The following is a 20004-nucleotide window of genomic DNA, read 5'->3' on the forward strand; positions in this document are numbered from 1 at the left end:
AAGAGCAGGCTGTCTAGAGGGTCAACTGTCTTAGATGTTGAGTATGGCAGATAAGTCTATAATGCGCTATGGCCATTCAAAATATCGCGCCCTTTGCATCAGGCTCCCATCTTTCGAACGGGTATCGAAGCTCCGGTTTAGGACCGAGGTTGGCGCCACCGAGCGAACGAGAGAGGAGGTTAGGTCCCTGCGCTTAGCGCGGCATCTGTTGAGCTAAATATAAAACCAGACGACCTTGCGCAAACGTATATTTCAGGACTGTGACATTTCAGCTGTCAACAAGAACTGATTCCAGAAATTTGCTTTTAAGAACATGAAAGCACATGTGAGCCGCAGACAACATCCAGTTAAAAAGAAGGATTTTAATTACGAGGAAATTAGACAATGGTGGATATAAAAACCAGCCGCATTGATCGTGTCTCCGCCGGGGGTAGTGGCGTGCCCCTGTAATCCAGCTGCTTGGAGGCTGGCGTTAGAGGACGGGTTGAGGCTGGGAGGCCTGCCCCACGTCTGCCTATGTTGATCGGGTGTCCGCGCTAAGCTGGGCGCCGATATGGTTTCCCCGGGGGAGCTCGGTGGCGACCAGGTCGCCTAAGGAGGAGCGAACCGGCCCAGGGCGGAAACGCAGCAGGCAAAAGCTCCCGCGCTCTGCAGTAGCGGGATCGCACCTGTGAATGTGCGGCGTGGGGTAGCCCAGGCAATACAGTCGGACCTAGCGCCCCTTTTTTAAAAAGTAGCCATTGGAATTGCACTAAGGGCTACTTCAAAACTTTCCCCATCTGTCGGTACTTTATGTCACATGCTTTCAAAAGGGCATTGGCATTACGGCGTTCAAGCAAGCTGCACGCGTTTGAATTTCATTTTGATTTCCGCAGCCACATTTTTTGTTTGCAGCGTCCACGGGTATCGGCGTCGCCCTATGATGATTGGAAAATCATGTTTGTGAGAAGTATCACCAGAATTAGTGTATTCTAGCATTGCAGTGGCATTCACATGCAAGAGTTTTTTCCCCATGAATTTGCGCAAATTATCTCATAGGATCGGAAATCTCCACTCACAACAAAAATATTACTTGAGGCTCTGTACTCTGATTTTCGAAGTGTAAAAATTTATAATGACACCTATTTATTCGGTAGAATCACCTATATTACCTAACCTTAAGTGAAGTCGTTGACACAATAGCATGGGAAATGCGCGTGAAGTTTGCCTCTTTGATAAATTTTCGCGGATCAATAATATTGATTCTTACTTGCGTATATATTTACCTATGACTCCCAGATGTCAGGAGCAATTGTGACGAGTTCATTTTTTTTTTACTTGGGTGCTCTAACCAGTGCACTACTTCCAATTGCTTTGCCTTTGTAAAATCTCAGAGATGCAAGTAGTGGTCCTGTCGGGATTCTGCCTACTGAAATGCAGGCTCATCGTCCCCTGAACCAGACACTGGTATTGGCGCAAATTATTTTTTGCCTAGCGAATGCCTCTAAGCTTGATGTATTTGATTGTTTCCTTTTTTCTGTTCATAATTATATACGCCCAAATATTGGTATTAATAATATTGAACATTAAAAGATTTTCCTACGACTTGAGTTCATAATTTTTTTTTAACCTGCATGCTAAATGCACTCCGTCATTAAAGGTCGCCTTAATAATTTACATAAATGTAAACTTAGTGAGGTACCACTTACTCTACAGTCTGGTTGGCGCCTAGTGAAATCCAGGCCCATCGTCAGCTGATCCACACGCTCACATTTGTCCACATTCTTTTATTTTGTGCCCGGAAGGCTGCTCTTTGTGGCATGTCTACTGCGGTGCAATACCTGACGAAAATGAACAATACAAATGAATTTGTATTTCACAGTGCGGCATATTTGGAGGCGTTATTATTTTTTCTTTGCAAATGTTTAGCACATATAGCTGTTTTCGCTACCTGCCTTGTACACAGTGTGCTTATGCACTGCGGGAAAAAGTTCGTTGCCTCATTGTTTGTACAAGCGCTATGATAAAATAGACTGAAGTAATTGTCACCAGAGCATAACCGGCTTGTACGAAAAAAATAGTAAAGTTGAATAAGCGTATTTTGTTTTATTCATGATTTTAGTGTAAGTTCTGAAACAAATGTTAGTGCTGCTGACATTTTCGGTGTGTGTAATTGCTAATTCGTTGAAAGCATTTTTCTCTACCGCAATGCGGGATACGCATGAAAGTAAGCGTTCCAGGAAGCCAGATTCAGTTTCGTTTTACTGTCGACAGATGCCGCTACAGGCGCATCTACCGCAAGGAATGCGTCGAGAGCGCAAAGTTTTTAACTACTGGACTACGATTACAAGGAGAACTCAAAGTTGAAATTCGTGAATTTCAAAAGTGTCGACTACGGCCAGGCAGCTGCATAGAATAGAGGCTACATATTTTACAACCTACGTGAAAATTCCTTAATGGATGTTGTTTGAGGCTGCCCAGAGTTTGAATATGTGCTCATGTGTCTACAAAGAGCTTAACACGCGAAAAACGAAAATATGCACAGAATCAAGAAAAAATTAAAATGAAGGTAGTTTTTCATTTTCCTCCCATAACATAAAATTGTTGGAACTGCAATTCTTAATATTGCTTGACATGGAGACTTGCGCAATTTATATTTGCTAAGTATATTTTCAGGCGTATACTGTTGCCTATACACACGTAATTTGCCGTAAAAAAAGCTTGCAATACAATGACTCTTTATGAGAAACCAAATACGTAGCTTTCAGAAGAAATCATTTTTGCCGTTTTTGTCAAAAGCGAGATAGAAGCTTCGGACACAATAATTTCATATTGGTTTTTAAAACGAAAAAACGAAAGCCAGTTCCCTAACCGTTTTCGGCAAAATGAAATCTCACGATAATTCGCTGCAAAGGCGAACTCTTAATTTTAGACGATCAGGAAGCATGATTGAAATACAACGCTCATTGGCTAAGTGATCATGTGACTGCACCGCCAAATTTGAATTCTTCTTGCTATAGTGTATCTTGTCATGCCTATTCTACTGGTCTGTCTGTAGCTACAAGTCTGCATTTCGTTGTTGCCACACAACGAAGCCAAAATTATGGAGATCATTAAGGGGAAATGCGGGGCTAAAATCGCAATATCTATAAAAAGTGTGTTGGTAGTTTGTTTTCTTGGGATTATGCATGTATTAAAGAAAATTTTCAGGAAGTTTGGTTGTCACCTGTGCAGCCGAAATATATATATTTTTTTCCAGTGATGCACTCACCCCTGAAAGAACCTATGAACGCTGAATTCACAACAAACACACCAAACACAAAGAGTTAGCACATATTCATAATTTTCGAAATCATAGTTTTGTTAATCTGAAGCACTTTACTACTCATTATTACGTTTACAACATTTTTCTGTATGTTCTAAGGTTATGAAACTTAGAATATATTCCAAAGAGAGGAAGATAAGCCATCCCTCAAACTTTTATTGTAATTGGTGCAACTGTTCTGAATTTGACCCCTCATTCTCGCATGCCAAGCTCCCCTTGACAAGGCTGCGACAATATTGCGTCCTTCGGTGCATGTTTCTATCCACACACATTTATCAGCACAGTATCGTCAGGTGCCACTGATGCATGTAAAACACAACATGGCATGCATATCAATCTCCGCTTGCTCCGAAATCCAACAAAAATGCTTTTTCTGGCCAGTAGCGAGGCCGGCTGTAAAAACAAAAGTCCTGAGTTTGAATCTCATGTAAAAGTAAAACGTTCGTTTATGCGAAATCGGATGAATATATGTTATGATGTAACTTAATAGGTTTAGTTTCATCATAAGGTACATCCAGCAAACATTTAATTACCTCGTTACGCCTAATCCCCGAACCAATATTACCTGCGTAGTATGACATCACGCAGTTGTCAATAAATCAAAATTTTTACTACTATAACAACGCCTATTCTGCGACACGTAACCTTGACACTATAAGAGTGCTAAACTGAAAATCCGACGCAGTTTGAATTAGGAGCCATAGGTATTAGCACACGCCGTAAGCTGGCATCGCGATGTCATTATAGCCTTTTCTTAGATAATAGGGTCAAAGCAAAAATATTTGGCTTTGTTTCCGTTGCGAAGTATCCGAGTTAGATCATTACACTGTGATTGCAACATAAGACATCCTGCAAAACACTAGAATGCACCTCATATTTTTGAAATCTTTTCCGAGTTGCTTCGTACGGAAATCAACAAAATCTCTCACAAGTGACATTTAAAGGAGAGAACAAAACGTCCTGGTAATTTTCTTTTTTTGCAGCGTTCTTTCATGGTTATTTTGCAGCTACGCCTGAGACAACCCATCACTTCAACCACTCTTGTCCACGTGGCCCTCGAACATACATCTAGGCTTCTGGTACTGCAGCGTAGAGCTTAATGATGTAGCGCTTAGGCGTTGTTGACTTGTGCTTCGATGAAACATAGACGTTTTTGGTCTAGTGCAGCCCTTTACAGATTTGCCTTTTTTATGTTATAAAAGGCGCACTTTGGCCACATTCGCAAAACGTTCGTTTGAAAAATTAGGTACTGAATTGGAGGAGGTGTATATTCTACACTAGGGGATAATTTTAACAGCTTGTAAATGCAGCGTTGCCACAAAGAGGATACTTGGGCAGAAGAGCACCCTTTAATGAAGAAGAGAGAAACCGCACCACATGAGCACTCAGCAGCGAACAAGTCATTTTCAGTTCATTTATTGGTTTTTTGGGAGGGCAGAAGAGCTGGTATAAAAAGGATAACTGCACCCAATTTAATTCAAAACAACTAGAGAAAAACGACAAAAAAGAGACTTGTGCAAGTGTCTTGTCTTGTATTTTCATATTTCTGTCACTTAAATGCTCGAACAGTTATAATACCTAACTAAACCAAAGACAAACATTAAAAATCTCCAATAAGGAAATTTTTTATTTTGAATGTAAAAGATGTAGTCTATATACGGTTTCCTCTGGCACGCCGTTCCCCAGAAGCATTGTGCAATTAAAGAAGCTGTACCTAAACACGTTTCACTTTCGAGCGCATTGATACACTTGTTCGGTATGGTCTGTGTAGTGCAGGCAAAAATATCCTTCTTAATCATGGCAATGTTTTTCCATCCGCTGCGGTTTAAAGTGAAATTCTCTGCATTTCCACAGTATTTCTTCCTTAGGGAGATTAAAGCTGCTCAATAGTAACAATTTTTGGATGTAATACATTAGCAGGCGAGCATCAAGGCTATATCATAACTTGTGAGACTATTCGATATTGTTTAGAAAAATGAGAAAATTAACCGTCAATAATTTTATTCATGTAAACGGGATAATACGTTGGAAATACCGGTAACCCGAATAACCTGGGAGGCAGAAAACGCCAATTCCCTTAAACGAACTTGGGTGATTTACAATAATATAAACTCCTGGCAGATTATCGAGCGGTGCTCGATTTCTTGCATATCGAAATATTCACAAAGGGGTCTCGTCAAGGCGAAACTTCTTTGCACCGAGTATGATTCAGGATTTGCATACGCACGTTCAACAATGTTCGCTTCCATAATTTTGAAACAAAGAGCAGGTGGTCTACAGGATCAACTATCTCAGATGTTAAGTATAACCATTCTATTATGTGCTAAGGCCATTCAAAATATCGCGCTCTTTGCATCGGCCTCTCATCTTTCGAACATGTATCGAAGCTCCGGTTTAGTACCGAGGTTGGCGGCACTGAGCGAAAACCAGACGCCATTGCGCAAGTGTATATTTCAGCACTGTGATATTTCAGCTGTCAATCAGAACTGATCCCAGAAATTTCCATATAAGAACATGAAATCACATGTGCGCCGGAGACAACATCCAGTTAAAAATGAAGGATTGTAATTTTAAATGAATTGGACAATGGTGGATTTAAGAACCAGCCTCATTGATTGCTTCACCGCCGGTGGTAGTGGCATTCCCTTGCAGACGTGGGGCAGAACTCCCAGCTTCAACCCATCATACGCAGCTATGATGGGTTGAAGCCTCCGCCAGCCTCCACGCAGCTGGATTACAGGGGCAGGCTACTACCCCCGGCGGACAAGCAATCAATGCGGCTGGTTTTTATATCCACCATTGTCTAATTCCGTCATAGTCACAATCATTCTTTTTTACCTGGATGCTGTCTCCGACGCACATATGCTTTCATGTTCTTATAAGTAAATTTCTGGGATCATTTCCCGTTGACAGCAGAAATGTCATAGTGCTGAAGTATACGCTTGCGCAAGGGCGTCTGGTTTTGTATTGAGCTCCACAAATGCCGCGCTAAGCGCAGCGACCTAATCTCCTTTCTCGTTCGCTCGGTGGCGCCAACCTCGGTCCGAAACCGGAGCTTCGGTACCTGTTCGAAAGATGGGAGGCCGATGCAAACAGCGCGATATTTTGAATGGCCTTAGCACATTGTAGAATGTGCTATACTTAAGATCTCAGACAGTTGACCCTCTAGACCGCCTGCTTTTTGTTTAAAAATTATGGAAGCGAACATTATTGCCCGTGCTTATGCAAATCCTAAATCATGTTCAGTGGAAAGAAGCTTCGTCTTGACGAGACCGCAGTTTGAATATTTTGATATGCAAGAACTCGAGCACCGCTCGATGATCTGCAGGGAATTCACATTATTGTAAATCACCCAATTTCGTTTAAGGAAATAATCCTTTTGTGCCTCTCAGGTCATTCGGTTTATGGGTGTTTCCAACGTATTATCATCTTTACATAAACAAAATTAGATGTGAATAAGTCATTTTTCTTATTTGTCATTTTTCTAAACGATATCGAATAGGTTTCACAAGTTATTATATAGCCTTATCCTCGCCTGCTAATATATATTACGCGCAAAAATTGTTACTATTGAGCGGCCTGAATTTCCCTAATTAAGAAATACTGTGAAAATGCAGAGAATTTCTTTTTAAACTGCAGCTAATGCAAAAACAGTGTAATGATAAGGAAGGATATTTTTGCCTGCACTACATAGACAATACGGAACAAGTGCATCAATTCGTTCGAAGGTGGAATGTGTCTAAGTACAGCTTGTTTATTTGCACCATGCTTCAGTGGAATGGCGTACCGGAGGAAAAGGGACGTCATCTTTTACATTTCAAATACAAAACTTCCTTTATGGAGTTTTTAAATTTTTGTCTTTATTTTAGTTACGTATTATCCTAGTTAGAGCAATATTGTGGGAATTAAATATGAAAATACCTGACAAAACACCTGCACGAGTCTCTTTTTTATTCGTCGTTCCCAAGGTACTTTTTATTGAATTCTGTGCAGTTATCCTTTTCATTCCATCTCTTCTGCCCAAATAAAAGCACTAGGGAAACTGAAGCCATACCTAACATATTACAAAATGACTTGTTAGCTACTGAGTGCTCGTGTGATCCGGTTTTTCGCTTCTTCATTAACAGTCACTTGCGAAAGATTTTGTTTCATTTCAGTAGTACAAAGCAACTCGGGAACGATTGCAAAAGTATGAGACGCATTCTATTGTTCTGCAGGATGTCTTATGTTGCAATCTCTCTGTAATGATCTAACTGTGATACTACGCAAGTGAAACAAAGGCAAAGGTTTTAGCTTTGGCCCTTCAATCCAAGGAAAAGCATTACAACTTTCGATGATGACGCGTGGCACAGAAAGCGGTGCCCAGTTCAATGTGCAAGGATTTTCTGTGCATTCATGTTTATTCGTTTGCTCAGCCGATCATTGCAAACAAAGTTGTGCTCATCTATCTCTGCCGGTCATTAATTCTATGAAATCTCTAGCACGACAGAAGAAAAGGGAACAGACAGGGAGACGGGCAACTGGCCTGCTTGAGTCTTTGATTCCCTTTATGTAGTCATCCTCTGCTGTGTAACGATGTGCTTATCGACTATGTAATAGTGCGGTGCTCTTTTCAACTGTATTTTTGCTCGTAACAGTGGAATATAGAGTGTGGGATTCTCTAAGGGGCTGCGGTTCCGCTCTCGGAGCCAAACGCCGTTCCGCTATCTCAGACCACAGTGGTGGCCCCAAGGAACAACACGAGCACCGAGAACCAAATGGTTAACCGTTTATTGGTCGTCATCGGCTGTGCGCGCGATCGAGCAACGGCTTGGTTCACCTGAGCAGTCCGTATGGCTTTGTGGACGCGTCCGATCACTTGACGCGTCTGGTCCGCACTGCCTTCGGTGCACACACAACAGGCGCATTCACGCGCCGTCACTTGCTTGCGTCGCCGCCGAGGAAGATAGCGGGAGAGCCGCTAGGGGCAACGGCCCCTTGCCTTTAAGCACCACGGATGCTTGGAGGCAAGAGAGCTCCGCAGAGAGCACCGGCGATAGGGCGAAATCCCTGATAGGAGAGAGGAGTAGCGACGGGCCCAAAGTGCGACTATTTTCCACAAGAGAATATAATCATATAATGCTGTACGACCGCAAACAGGTAATTCAATTTAGTCTCATTGTCAGACATTGATGTCATCAGTATGCTTGAAGTTTTCGCGAGTTTTCTCTGAACTGTCATGGCTGAGTGCAAAACTTGGCTAAAAACAAGGCATGTGTATGAACCAGTCGAACCGTCGACGTCACCTTGTGCCTGGAGCCCTTAAGACTGCCTGTCACCTCGCTGCCACCTTCGCGCAACTCAGTAAACATACAGCAACAGATGGATAGAGGAAGCTTCGAAACGATACCTTTCCTAACAAATACCAAATTTCCAAAATTGTTTGCACAAATTAGGCCAACCTGTCGCTTCAGCGGAGAAATCGGAATATAAAATCACATATTACTTATTTTTTTAGGCCGTTTAACTCTTTTGAATGCATACCTTACGGATCACTGGTGCCGTGAACCCATACCGCCCGGAATTATCGCCCCCTTTTCTTATCACTTTCCTTACCCTCACCTTTATTTTCCCAATAAATGTGTACTTGACGTTTCTGCCAAGTTGTCTATCCGTCTAATGCAGCCAGTTTCAGTTTTTTGCACAAAATTCCGACGAAACGAAATGCGCTGGAGAGCTTAGGAGAATCAGCTCTTCATTTTAAAACTAAGCCCTACCCTAATTTAATAAAAGGTTGCACTGCAATGTTAATACTCTTTTAATTATAATATGTGACACAGTGCGGTGTGGCATGGAGTATATTGCTGAAAATAATTCGTTGCCGCAGAAAACATTTCAGCAAGCCTCTCGGAGATCGAGAGCCATATGACTTACTTGCTGAATATTTTACTACTTTCCGAGCTACACAAAATATAAATTCATTTACGTTTTCACATGCTTCGGTGTATTCAGTGAGTATTTGCTATGCGCTAAGGCGCTGTTTCACAAATAATATCAATTGATAATCAGGCAGCCAGTCTTGTTGCAGAAGCTTAGGCCGCATGAAAGATCTGTATATAATATTTTCTTCTAGCAAAATTTCAGTAGCCGCTTTATGAGTTTTAAATGTAATTCTAATTAGATGGGTGTCAGGAATGTACCAAATCTTGCGTTTAGGAAGCTTACCATGATATTCCTGCACATGCTTTGACGTCTGCCACTGGCAAAACGAAAGTGACTGTGCATTTTGTCAATAACGCTTGCGCAGCCGGCCTAAATATATTCAAATTTTAAATAAATTCATTTGTGATGCAGTAAAATTCGTAATAAGAGACAATATTACTTGAAATTCAAATGAAACCTATCACGCAATTATTATGTGCATGTGATATATGAATTTCTGAAAGGGACCATGAAAATTTAAAGGGATGACTCTCGGCCGCTGTTTGGGGAATTAGGGAGTTAGGAGGTGTGTGAGTGTAACTTATTGTTTCATCATGGTTCTTCAAGCTGCTTCTCATAGTTAAAAGATAAGCCTCTAAAAACCTCAGAAGAGTATCTTGACCGGCATCTACAAGCTAGGCCTTCCAGACTGGCTATAGCTGGTACGTCAATCTCCTGCCTTGACTAAGGTATGATATGTCGAACGACTCTTTTTGTGAGGCCATCTCCTGTCGCCATTAAAATCTCTCTCTCTCTCTCTCTCTCTCTTTGTGAGCCGGGCAAGCACAAAAGCTTATAAGCTTCTGAATGAGCTCAAGGTATGCCACAAACCAAGCATATGAGCTCCTTAATGCGTGCATTGAAGTGAATTCGCAGCAAATATGATTTTTGCTGTTAAAGCATATTACAAAACAACCTGCACACAAAAAAAAAATCAGAAGTTAGAAACGCTAACGCTCATTTCCCAATAGACGCAAAAGAAGGTTATGCTGCCTACTCAAACATTTCCCAAAAGAAGTATAACGTTCCCTTAATTGCTTGTAACCTTGCAATGTTTGCCTTTGTTGATGAAATCAAGTTCTGGTTCTTTGCTGCGTTTCATTAGCATTCGACATTAGTATGTTGACAATATTGCATTTTTGCTCAATTTTCTTGTCGCGCTAATTATTGAGGTTAATGCAATTCACTTCTAATGCCCATTCCGGCGTTGTAGATACCTTGAATATCGTGTAATAAAGCTATAGTCCAGTGCTAGTTGAAATTATATTAACTGCCCCTACAAGCAGTACAATTACGTCGTATTTATTTTCTGTCTGTGTGTAAAGGGGGAGGGGAATCTCTCAAGGGCGCGACTTGATTACTCGCAATGTAAGGTTTTTCAATAGACTCATGCGCTTGTTCAGTCATTTCCTTTCGCAGTGCACACACGCCCATTCTCATTTATTCTTCTTTTAGCGAATTCATTAAATACCTCTTCACAACTGACGTGGTTTTAGACGATAAAGGAATAATTTTGTTTTACATTGCTATATTCGGGAGTGCGAGAGTGCCGATTCGGAGCTATGTTCCACGCCATACCTCAAATGTGAGAAATTAGGAAAAGCGCTTCTGATTAGGCGATGACAGAAGCAGTTTATTTGTAATCTGTTTTCACTATATCATTTGACGCGAGTAGGCAGACTTCATACACTGAACAGCTTGCCAAAGCCAGCAGATTTATGCCTGTAATGGAGGCAATCTGCGCAGCGCAGCAGTAAACGTGACATCCAATGTGTTACCTTCTAAGCTAGAGTGCTCCTATGCACTGAAGATTTGACTAATTTGTTTGCATATCGGGATCCATGGCCTGAAAGAGCATAGTACAAAACACAGGCCAGGGAGTAAAGCAAGAAACAGTGCTTCTGAGCAAGCCGACGGCGCTCACAGTTGTTTCACAGCATTAACAAATGAACTTCGTATACCACAAACGCGTTCTCCATGGTAACGTATCGCTTCGAAGCCAAAGCTGTCGTAATGTAGTTATAATTATACTGCAGTCATGTAAAGTTCAAAGGCGGCACGCAAAACCTACTTGTGTGCTGGCCGCTCCAGCAGACGACGCGCCCGTGAAAGAGCAAGAGTTGACTGCAGCGGCGCTAGTTCTCGCGACCGCCACTTGGGACAAACTCCTCCGCTGGGCGGTATGGGGAGCTGTGAAACTTATTTTATTCCAGCAACGTTGTTCTAGCCCTCCTTACGTTTCGTACCAATAGATACACCGAAGCCCGCTTGCACAAAACAATCTTAACACTGTCTTAGGTAAGTCCAGACTTAACTGGAGTCTAAAGGATAAGCCACTAGCATGGCCGCTTAAGACTGGAGTTAAGACTGGGCTTCAGTCCTGACTTGAATAAGTCGCTTGTATGATTACGACTCTAGTGCGGTCTTGGTTAAGACACAATGACGGCAGGTTTCTAAGTAGAGAAATTAGGGAAATACAGGGATGCGCTGGCACTGTCCCTGCTGTAAGATGTACACATTCCGTCAATTTTGCGTTGTGTAAAATCCGTACCATTGCTTTTTGCGGCTTAAGATTGTGTTACGAGGAAAAATGCCCCAAGTGTTTGCTGAGGCCGTTCTGGGAAGCCACTCTGGTGAACATGAACCCGAAGCGTTCGACGTTCGGAACACGAGCCGTCTTAAATAAGCTTCGTCTTTCTAAAGACACCATTTAAGTCTGAACTTAGCTCGGACTTTATCGTGCAAGCCGGCCCGAGTGTTTTCAGGACAGGGCAAAGGTGCTCGTTAACGTATATGTGATAAGATTTGCCCAGATTTATATATTTGATAAAAAGTGTTGTCATCGTTCACTTCATCAGAACAGGATCTCGCTTTGTTCTAGGTTTGAACTATACAACAACCTAGTTTTCTCTAACGTTCCCAGTCAGCACCATGTAACAGAGATCAATGTTATACACGACGAAAAGTTATCTCAAGGCGATTTCTTTCACAATGCGAAGAACGTGCTCGTTTTCTTACATAACGACTGCGCGAGTTACACGGTTTCAATTGACACTTGATACTTTAAAATGCATTTTTCCTCTATTTATTCTTTTTCTGTCCGAGTCCAGATAATGCTGGACATATTTGGATGTGTTTACAATTAATCCAGATGGCGGGTGCTGGTCATTAAAATCATTTTAGAAGAGACAAAACTTAGTAGCAATAACAAAAAGGGTTTTCATTATCATATTGTGTACTCCTTCATTTTAACAGCGCTAAACACCCTTATATTGGTTTCGCCAAGTACTTCTACCGGTATGCAATTACACTTAAACATTACATATATCTTATAAGGTTTAAATATTTGGTTCTAAGCGTACGCTTTATTAGGTGTGAACATTATGGTATTGGGTGTGGACAATTCCTTTAGCTGTGTACAACTTAGTTGCGTTTAAAATAGAAGTCATGCTTTAACCGGTGGCGCCCTTCCGGTGTCTCATCACAGGTTACAAATTTGCAGAGTTCTGAGTCTAGATGAATGGGCAGGCGGCGACTACGCGATGTTATAACAGCGCAGGTTTCATAGACGGTGAAGTGCGTCGTTGCGGACAAAACAGGGCAACGACTTCTTCTGGTCGTTTAGCAAAATCAGTAGCTTCATTTTGTGACGGCCGGAAGGAGGAAGAAAGATGTAGAAGAATTGGTCGACGAAGATTACGGTTCTGGGCCCTAATTGTTTGGCTCCGTGCCCATATCCTCCAGTACATGTTTATTCCTCTTTAATGCATACTTATCTCCCCATTAAGTCATTTAGTCTAGGTGCGGGGTGTCGATCCCCGTACGTGTCGCTTTTTTCGCTTTATCGGCACATGAGACGCGTGTAAACACCAGACACAAAAGCGACTGTTACCTGCTGGTCATTTGCACCCTACTTACGTACATCCCTCTCCTGTCTATCGCATCGGTATCGATCCTCCTGGCTATAATCTGATGACCCATTAAAGCAATGTGTGTATTGCTGCGGCCACTGTTTTTCTCCTACAGTACCTCAATAACACTTTTGGCTAATTACGTGCTACGTTTACCCAGGAAATAGCTTAACTACTCTCCGGTTCACCTAAAGGAAATATATTATTGTGAACGCAATGCTACTCCAGGTTTGGTGCCTTCAGCCTAACGCGGCCGGTAGCCATGTCTTACCAACGTGACGCTGTCACGTCAGACCCCACGTAACACTAGGGTGAGAGCCGGGCAACTAACTCAAGCGGTCGGCAGGAGCTGCCAACTTGGCTCTCTCGTTTCACATGGCAGGGTTATGTTAGAATCAGCCTACTAGGACCCTGGCTTCATACGTTCATACGGATTGGTTAAAGCAGGGCTTTATATGTGGGCTGAGGAAGAAAAAAAAAGAGAAGAACGCTCCGTCATCCGCAGCTAATGTTTTCGCTCAATATTTGGTTCAGCAGCGTTTAACCCTTATAATTGGTTTTGATGTTGTTTAGTGCACGTACTATCCTGATGTATGCGTGCTGTGCTTGGGCTTAGACAACTCCTTAAGACTTATCATTGCTTGAATACTGACACCGGCTTCTTGTTTTACCCAAGCTGACTGTCAATTCTCAATAAGACCGTGCTTTTACTCATGTCAGGAGTGGCCACCGCGCATGGCCGAAATCAGAGGAAATCACTAGCACTTAACGTTATTTTATACTGTACTCAACAAAAGAACAACCATCGATAAAGATAGATATCTTGAAAAGTCAAAGTATATACCCCGTATACAGGTCACTACGCAAAGAGCATATTTAGGTACAGCTCTATTCCTAAGTCAATACATGATTTATTTTAGCCAAAGGAAAGTGTCACAGAGCTTCGATCCTTTCTTTGATGCTCGCAAAAATATTTGACTAACTTTGATCGCTGCCTCTATTCCTGCTGCGCTTAACTCTACGTACAGCTTTAGAGTCTTACTGAAATATACAAACATGACAGAGCACGCTTGTATACGCCTGAGAAGTTTTTTTCGTACTTTATTTGTGAGCGATATTTTACGGAATTTGCTTCTGTCACTCTTTCCATCCCACCAGCCTACACTATAACCAATCGTGGCACTGAAGATGCCTTACATAAATAGGCAGAAAGTATGACATCAAGCACTGCACGGCTTGTGTACTGTTTTTATTTTCCTCTTCTGCTCGTCTGTGCCGCTTTTCCGCTATGAATGTTATGATGACGTTGCGATGCCAGCTAACGGCATGTGCTAATACCTAAGACTCCTAATTCAAACTGCGTCGGATTTAGAGTTTAGCACTCTTCATTCTTCCCAAAGATAGTGTCAAGGTTCCGTGAGGCAGAATAGGCGTAGTTGGCGCAACAAAACATTTTGATTTGTTGACAGCTGCGTGACGTCATACTACGCAGGAACCTCGAACAACCTGCAACGCCGTTAGATGTGAATCAGGCGTGAAGTAATATTGGTTCGGCGATTAGACGTAATGAGGTAATTCAAAGTTGCCGAATGTATCTTATGATGTAACTTATTTTATTTAGTTACATCATAAGATACATACAGTCGGTTTCGCATAAAAGAACGTTTTAATTTTAGATGGGATTCAAAATCAGGACTTTTGTTTTGACAGCCGGCCGCGCTACAGGCCACGAAAAGCATTATTGTAGGACTTGGGAGCAAGCCGAGATTGATATGCATGTCATGTTGTGTTTTACATGCATCAGTGGCACCTGGCGATACTGTGCTGATAAATGTGTGTAGGTAGAAACAAGCACCGAAGGACGCAGTATTGTCACAGACTTGTCAAATGAAGCTTGGCATGCGAGAATGAGGGGTCAACTTCTGAACAGTTGCACCAATTACAATAAAAGTTTGAGGGGTGGATGGCTTATCTTCCTCTCTTTGGAATATAGTCTAAGTTTCATCATCTTAGAACATGTAGAAAAATGTTGTAGAAGTAATAAAGAGTATATAAGTGCGTCAGGTTAACAAAACTATGATTACAAAAATCATGAATATGTGCTAACTCTTTCTGTTTGGATAACTTCCAAGCAGTTCATTGGGCAGGATTAGGAATTTATGGCTTCTTTATGACTGATATTTAATATCTGACCACTTTAACAAAGAACTCCATTTTTTTCCATTACATGTGACATATTTGACGCTTGTTTTCCTTACAGGATAATTAGGAATCCAAAAAGTATCTTATCTTGTTCCAAACAAACATTTAGTTCAGAAACCGCCTTTAAAGCAGCCTTTGGCGAAATCGTTTGGAGATGGTGATTCATATCACAATTGTGTTCTTACATAAAGTACGAAATGCGAAAAATAATCTCAGAGATTTCAGAACTTCCTTTTTAAATAAGGCCAAAGTAATAAATTAAAGCGACCTGCTGCTTACGTTGGGTCATCCTTTTGAACAATGCACTGTTCTGTACCGATTAATTCGAGTTGCCTGTTTTTGTTTCAGCTTTACACCTGTATTCTGCCCTCGTCTGCGTTCATAAAATGCTTTGCTTTGTTGCTTTCTGGGCGTGAGTTTTCGTCCAGGCTTCATTTCTGTCTCCTACCTGCCGAGCACTTTGATTATCCCGGATACAAGTGGTGCACAAAGAGCGTTCGGACGTTACGTGGCGCGTTTTTATTCAATCCAAGCTTATATTTCCGTTTACCAGCCAATCCTAAGTGGCCGTGTCACCAATTTGTTTTTCTACTTTGCGTTTCAGCTCTCTGCTGTACTCTTCATTGCCTGTCCTTTTTTACTAAAGAGCGCGGAAGACAATCATCCTAACATGGGCATGCACTATTTTCAATTTCTAGGTGTCGAAATTAGCGTTCGTAGGTTCTTTCAGCTGTGAGTGCATTACTGGAAAAATATATATATTTCGGCTGCACAGGAGACAACCAGACTTTCCGATAATTTTCTTCAATAAATGCATAATCACAACAAAACAAACTACCAACACACTTTTTATACAAATTGCGATTTTTGCCCCGCATTTCCCCTTAATGGTCTCCATCATTTTGGCTTCGTTGTGTGGAACAACGAAATGCAGGTTTGCAGTTACAGATAGTCCAGTAGAATAGGCATGACAAGATAGACTAGATCAGAAACAATTCAAATTTGGCAGTGCAGTCACGTCATCACTTATCCAGTGAGCGTTGTATTTTCATAGTGCTTCCTTATCGTCTAAAAATAAGAGTTCGCCTTTGCAGGGAACTATCGTGAGATTTCATTTTGCCGAGAAAGGTTAGGGAACTAGCTTTCTTTTTGTGGTTTTAAAAACTAATATAAAATTATTGTGTCCGAAGCTACTATCTCGCTTTTTACACAAACGGCAAAAATAATTTCTTTTGAAAACTACGTATTTGGTTGCTCATATAAGAGTCATTGTATTGCACGATTCTTTTTACGGCAAATTACGTGTGTCTTGGCAACAGTATACTCCCGAAAATATACTTATCAAATAAAAATTCCGTATGTCTTCATGTCAAGCAATATTAAGAATTGCAGTTCCCACAACTTTATGTTTTGGGAGCAAAACGAAAAACTACCTTCATTTTTAAGTTTTGTTTATATCTGTGCGTATTTTTTGTTTTTTACGTGTTAAGCTCTTTGGAGAAACATGAGCGCATATTCGAATACTGGGCAGCTTCAAATGCCATCCATCAAAGCATTTTCACATAGGCTGTAAATATTTCTTGCCACTATCGAATGCAGATGCCTGGCCATTGACGCCACTTGTGAAATTTACAAATTTTAATTTGTAATTCTCCTTGTAAGTATACTGCAGTGATTTCAAAATTTGCGCTCTCGACGCATTCCTTGCGATAAGTGCGCCTGTGGCGGCAACTATCGACAGTAAAACGAAACTGAATCTGGCTTCCTGGAACGCTTACGTTCATGCGTGCCCTGCTTTGCGGTAGAGAAAAATTCTTTCAACAAATTAGCAGTTACACATACCGAAAATGTCAGCAGCACTAAGTTTTCTTTCAGAACTGACAATAAAAGGCAGGAATACAGCAGAATACGCTTATTTAAGTGTACTTTTTTTTTCGTACAACCCGGGGCTTCTATGTTGACATTACTTAGTCATTTTATTATAGCGCTTATGAAAACAATGAGGCAGCCAGCTTTTTCCCGCAGTGCATAAGCACACTGTGTAGAAGGCAGGTAGCGAAAATTGCTATGTGTGCTAAACATTTTCAAAAAAAAAAAATAATCACACCTCCAAATAGGGCTCACTGTAGTATACAAATTTGCTTCTATTATTTATTTTGGTCATTGATTGCACCGCAGTAGACATGCCACAAAGAGCAGCCTTTCTGGCATCATATAAAAGAGTTTGGACAATTGAGAGCGTGTAAATCAGCTGACGACGGGCCTGTATTTCAATAGACGCCATCCTGAGTGTAGATAAAGTGGTACTTCAATGAGTTTACACTACATTATTAAGGCGACCTTTAAAGGCGGATTGCATATAGAACGCAAGATAAAAAAAAATGATGAACTCTAGTCATAGGAACATGTTTAATCATCAATATTATTGCGAACAACATTTGGGGAGATATATTTAGAAAAAAAGAATCAAAAAGAATTTTTTTTTGCCGATTTTGTTACGTTTATTGACTATAGGTTTCAGTGTCTTTTTAGCTATTGATTGTACTGAGAAAACTATATATGCATTGTACTAGCTTTTTTTTCTTTTTCTTTTTTGACTGACCGTGTACTATCTGCGTTTTTATATTGAATGTATACCGCTGTGACTGCCGTTGCCCGCCCACAAGCGCTTGCGCTTGTGCGGGCACCCGCTATTTATTGCATGTATATTTCTCGCAATAAAGTTCATGTATGTATGTAAATACAACAAGCATAGAGGTATTTGCTTGGCATAAAATAATTTGCATAAATTAAGCATCTGGTTCAGCGGACGATGAGTCTGCATTTCAGTAGGCAGAATCCCGACAGAACCATCACTTGCATGTCTGAGATTTTACAAAGACAAATCAATAGGAAGATGGTTTGGTTTGTGGGGTTTAACGTCCAAAAGCGACACAGGTTATGAAAGACGTCGTAGTGGAGGGATCCGGAAATTTCGACCACCTGGGGTTCTTTAACTTGCACTCACATCGCACAGCACACGGGCGCCACTCCGTTTCGCCTCCATCGACATGCAGCCGCCGAGGGCAATGGGAAGAAGTGCAGCATCAGAGTGCAACACCGGTACCCGTGGTCGCTGCAAAAAAAGAAAAAAAAATGTGGCAGAGGAAACCAAAATGAAATTCAAACGCGTGCAAGTTTGCTTGAGCGCCGTAGTGTCAACTCCCTTTTGAAAGCATATGACATTCAGTGCCGATAGATGGGGAAATATTTGAAGTAGCCCTTTGTGCGATTCCAATGGCTGCTTTAAAAAAAAAACAAGGCACTAGGTCCGAGTGTATTGTCTGGGCTACCCACGCCGCACATTCACAGGTGCGATCCCGCTACTGCAGAACGCGGGAGCTTTTGCCTGCTGCGTTTCCGCCCTGGGCCGGTTCGCTCCTCCTTAGGCGACCTGGTCGCCACCGAGCTCCCCCGGGGCCACCATATCGGCGCCCAGCTTAGCGCGGACACCCGATCAACATGGGCAGACGTGGGGCAGGCCTCCCAGCCTCAACCCGTCCTCTAACGCCAGCCTCCAAGCAGCTGGATTACAGGGGCACGCCACTACCCCCGGCGGAGACGCGATCAATAGGGCTGGTATTTATATGCACCTAAGTCTAATTCCCTCATAGTCACAATAATTCTTTTTAAACTGGATGTTGTCTCCAGCGCACATGTGATTTCATGTTCTTATAAGGAAATTTCTGGGATCAGTTCTGATTGACAGCTGAAATATCAAAGTGCTGAAATATACGCTTGCGCAATGGCGTCTGGTTTTTGCTCAGTGGCGCCAACCTCGGTACTAAACCGGAGCTTCGATACCTGTTCGAAAGATGGGAGGCCGATGCAAAGAGCGCGATATTTTGAATGGCCTTAACACATAATAGAATGGCTATACTTAACATCTCGGATAGTTGATCCTCTAGAGCGCCTGCTCTTTGTTTCAAAATTATGGAAGCGAACATTCTTGCACGTGCGTATGCAAATCCTAAACCATGCTCGGTGGAAAGAAGTTTCGTCTTGACGAGACCGCAGTTTGAATATTTCGATGTGCAAGAAATGGAGCACCGCACGATAACCTGCAAGAAATTTACATTATTGTAAATCACCCAAGTTCGTTTAAGGGAATTGGCCTTTTCTGCCTCTCAGGTTATTCGAGTTATGGGTGTTTCCAAAGAATTATCGCCTTTACATAAAGAAAATGAATTGCGATCAATTTACTCATTTTTATAAACGATATCGAATAGTTCTCATAAGTTATTATATAGCCTTGATGCTCGTCTGCTAATATATTACGTGCAAATATTGTTACTGTTGAGCAGCCTGAATTTCCCTAAGGAAGAAATACTGTGCAAATACAGAGAATTTCTCTTTAAACCACCACGGATACAAAAACAGTGCTATGACTAAGGAGAATATTTTTGCCTGCACTACATAGGCAATACCGAACAAGTGTATCAATGCGATCGAAGGGGAAATGTGTTTAAATACAGCTTCTTTATTTGCACAATGCTTCAGTAGGATGGCGTGCCAAAGGAAAACGTTAAGGGACTCCATCTTTTATATTTCATATACAAAATCTTCTTATTGAACTTTTCAAATTTT

At 41.6% G+C, this 20004-nt stretch overlaps 2 non-coding genes across 2 annotated transcripts; one reads left to right on the top strand and one right to left on the bottom strand.

The window, feature by feature from the left end:
* The first annotated feature begins 423 nt into the window (after positions 1-423).
* LOC146180553 (signal recognition particle RNA) lies at positions 424-722 on the top strand. The gene has a single exon (XR_014700475.1).
* Positions 723-18676: 17954 nt separating this feature from the next.
* On the bottom strand, positions 18677-18974 carry LOC146180554 (signal recognition particle RNA). The gene has a single exon (XR_014700471.1).
* Positions 18975-20004: the final 1030 nt, after the last annotated feature.

Source organism: Amblyomma maculatum, chromosome 8, assembly GCF_055883805.1.
Source record: "Amblyomma maculatum isolate TAMU_Amacu chromosome 8, ASM5588380v1, whole genome shotgun sequence".
Taxonomy (NCBI): domain Eukaryota; kingdom Metazoa; phylum Arthropoda; class Arachnida; order Ixodida; family Ixodidae; genus Amblyomma; species Amblyomma maculatum.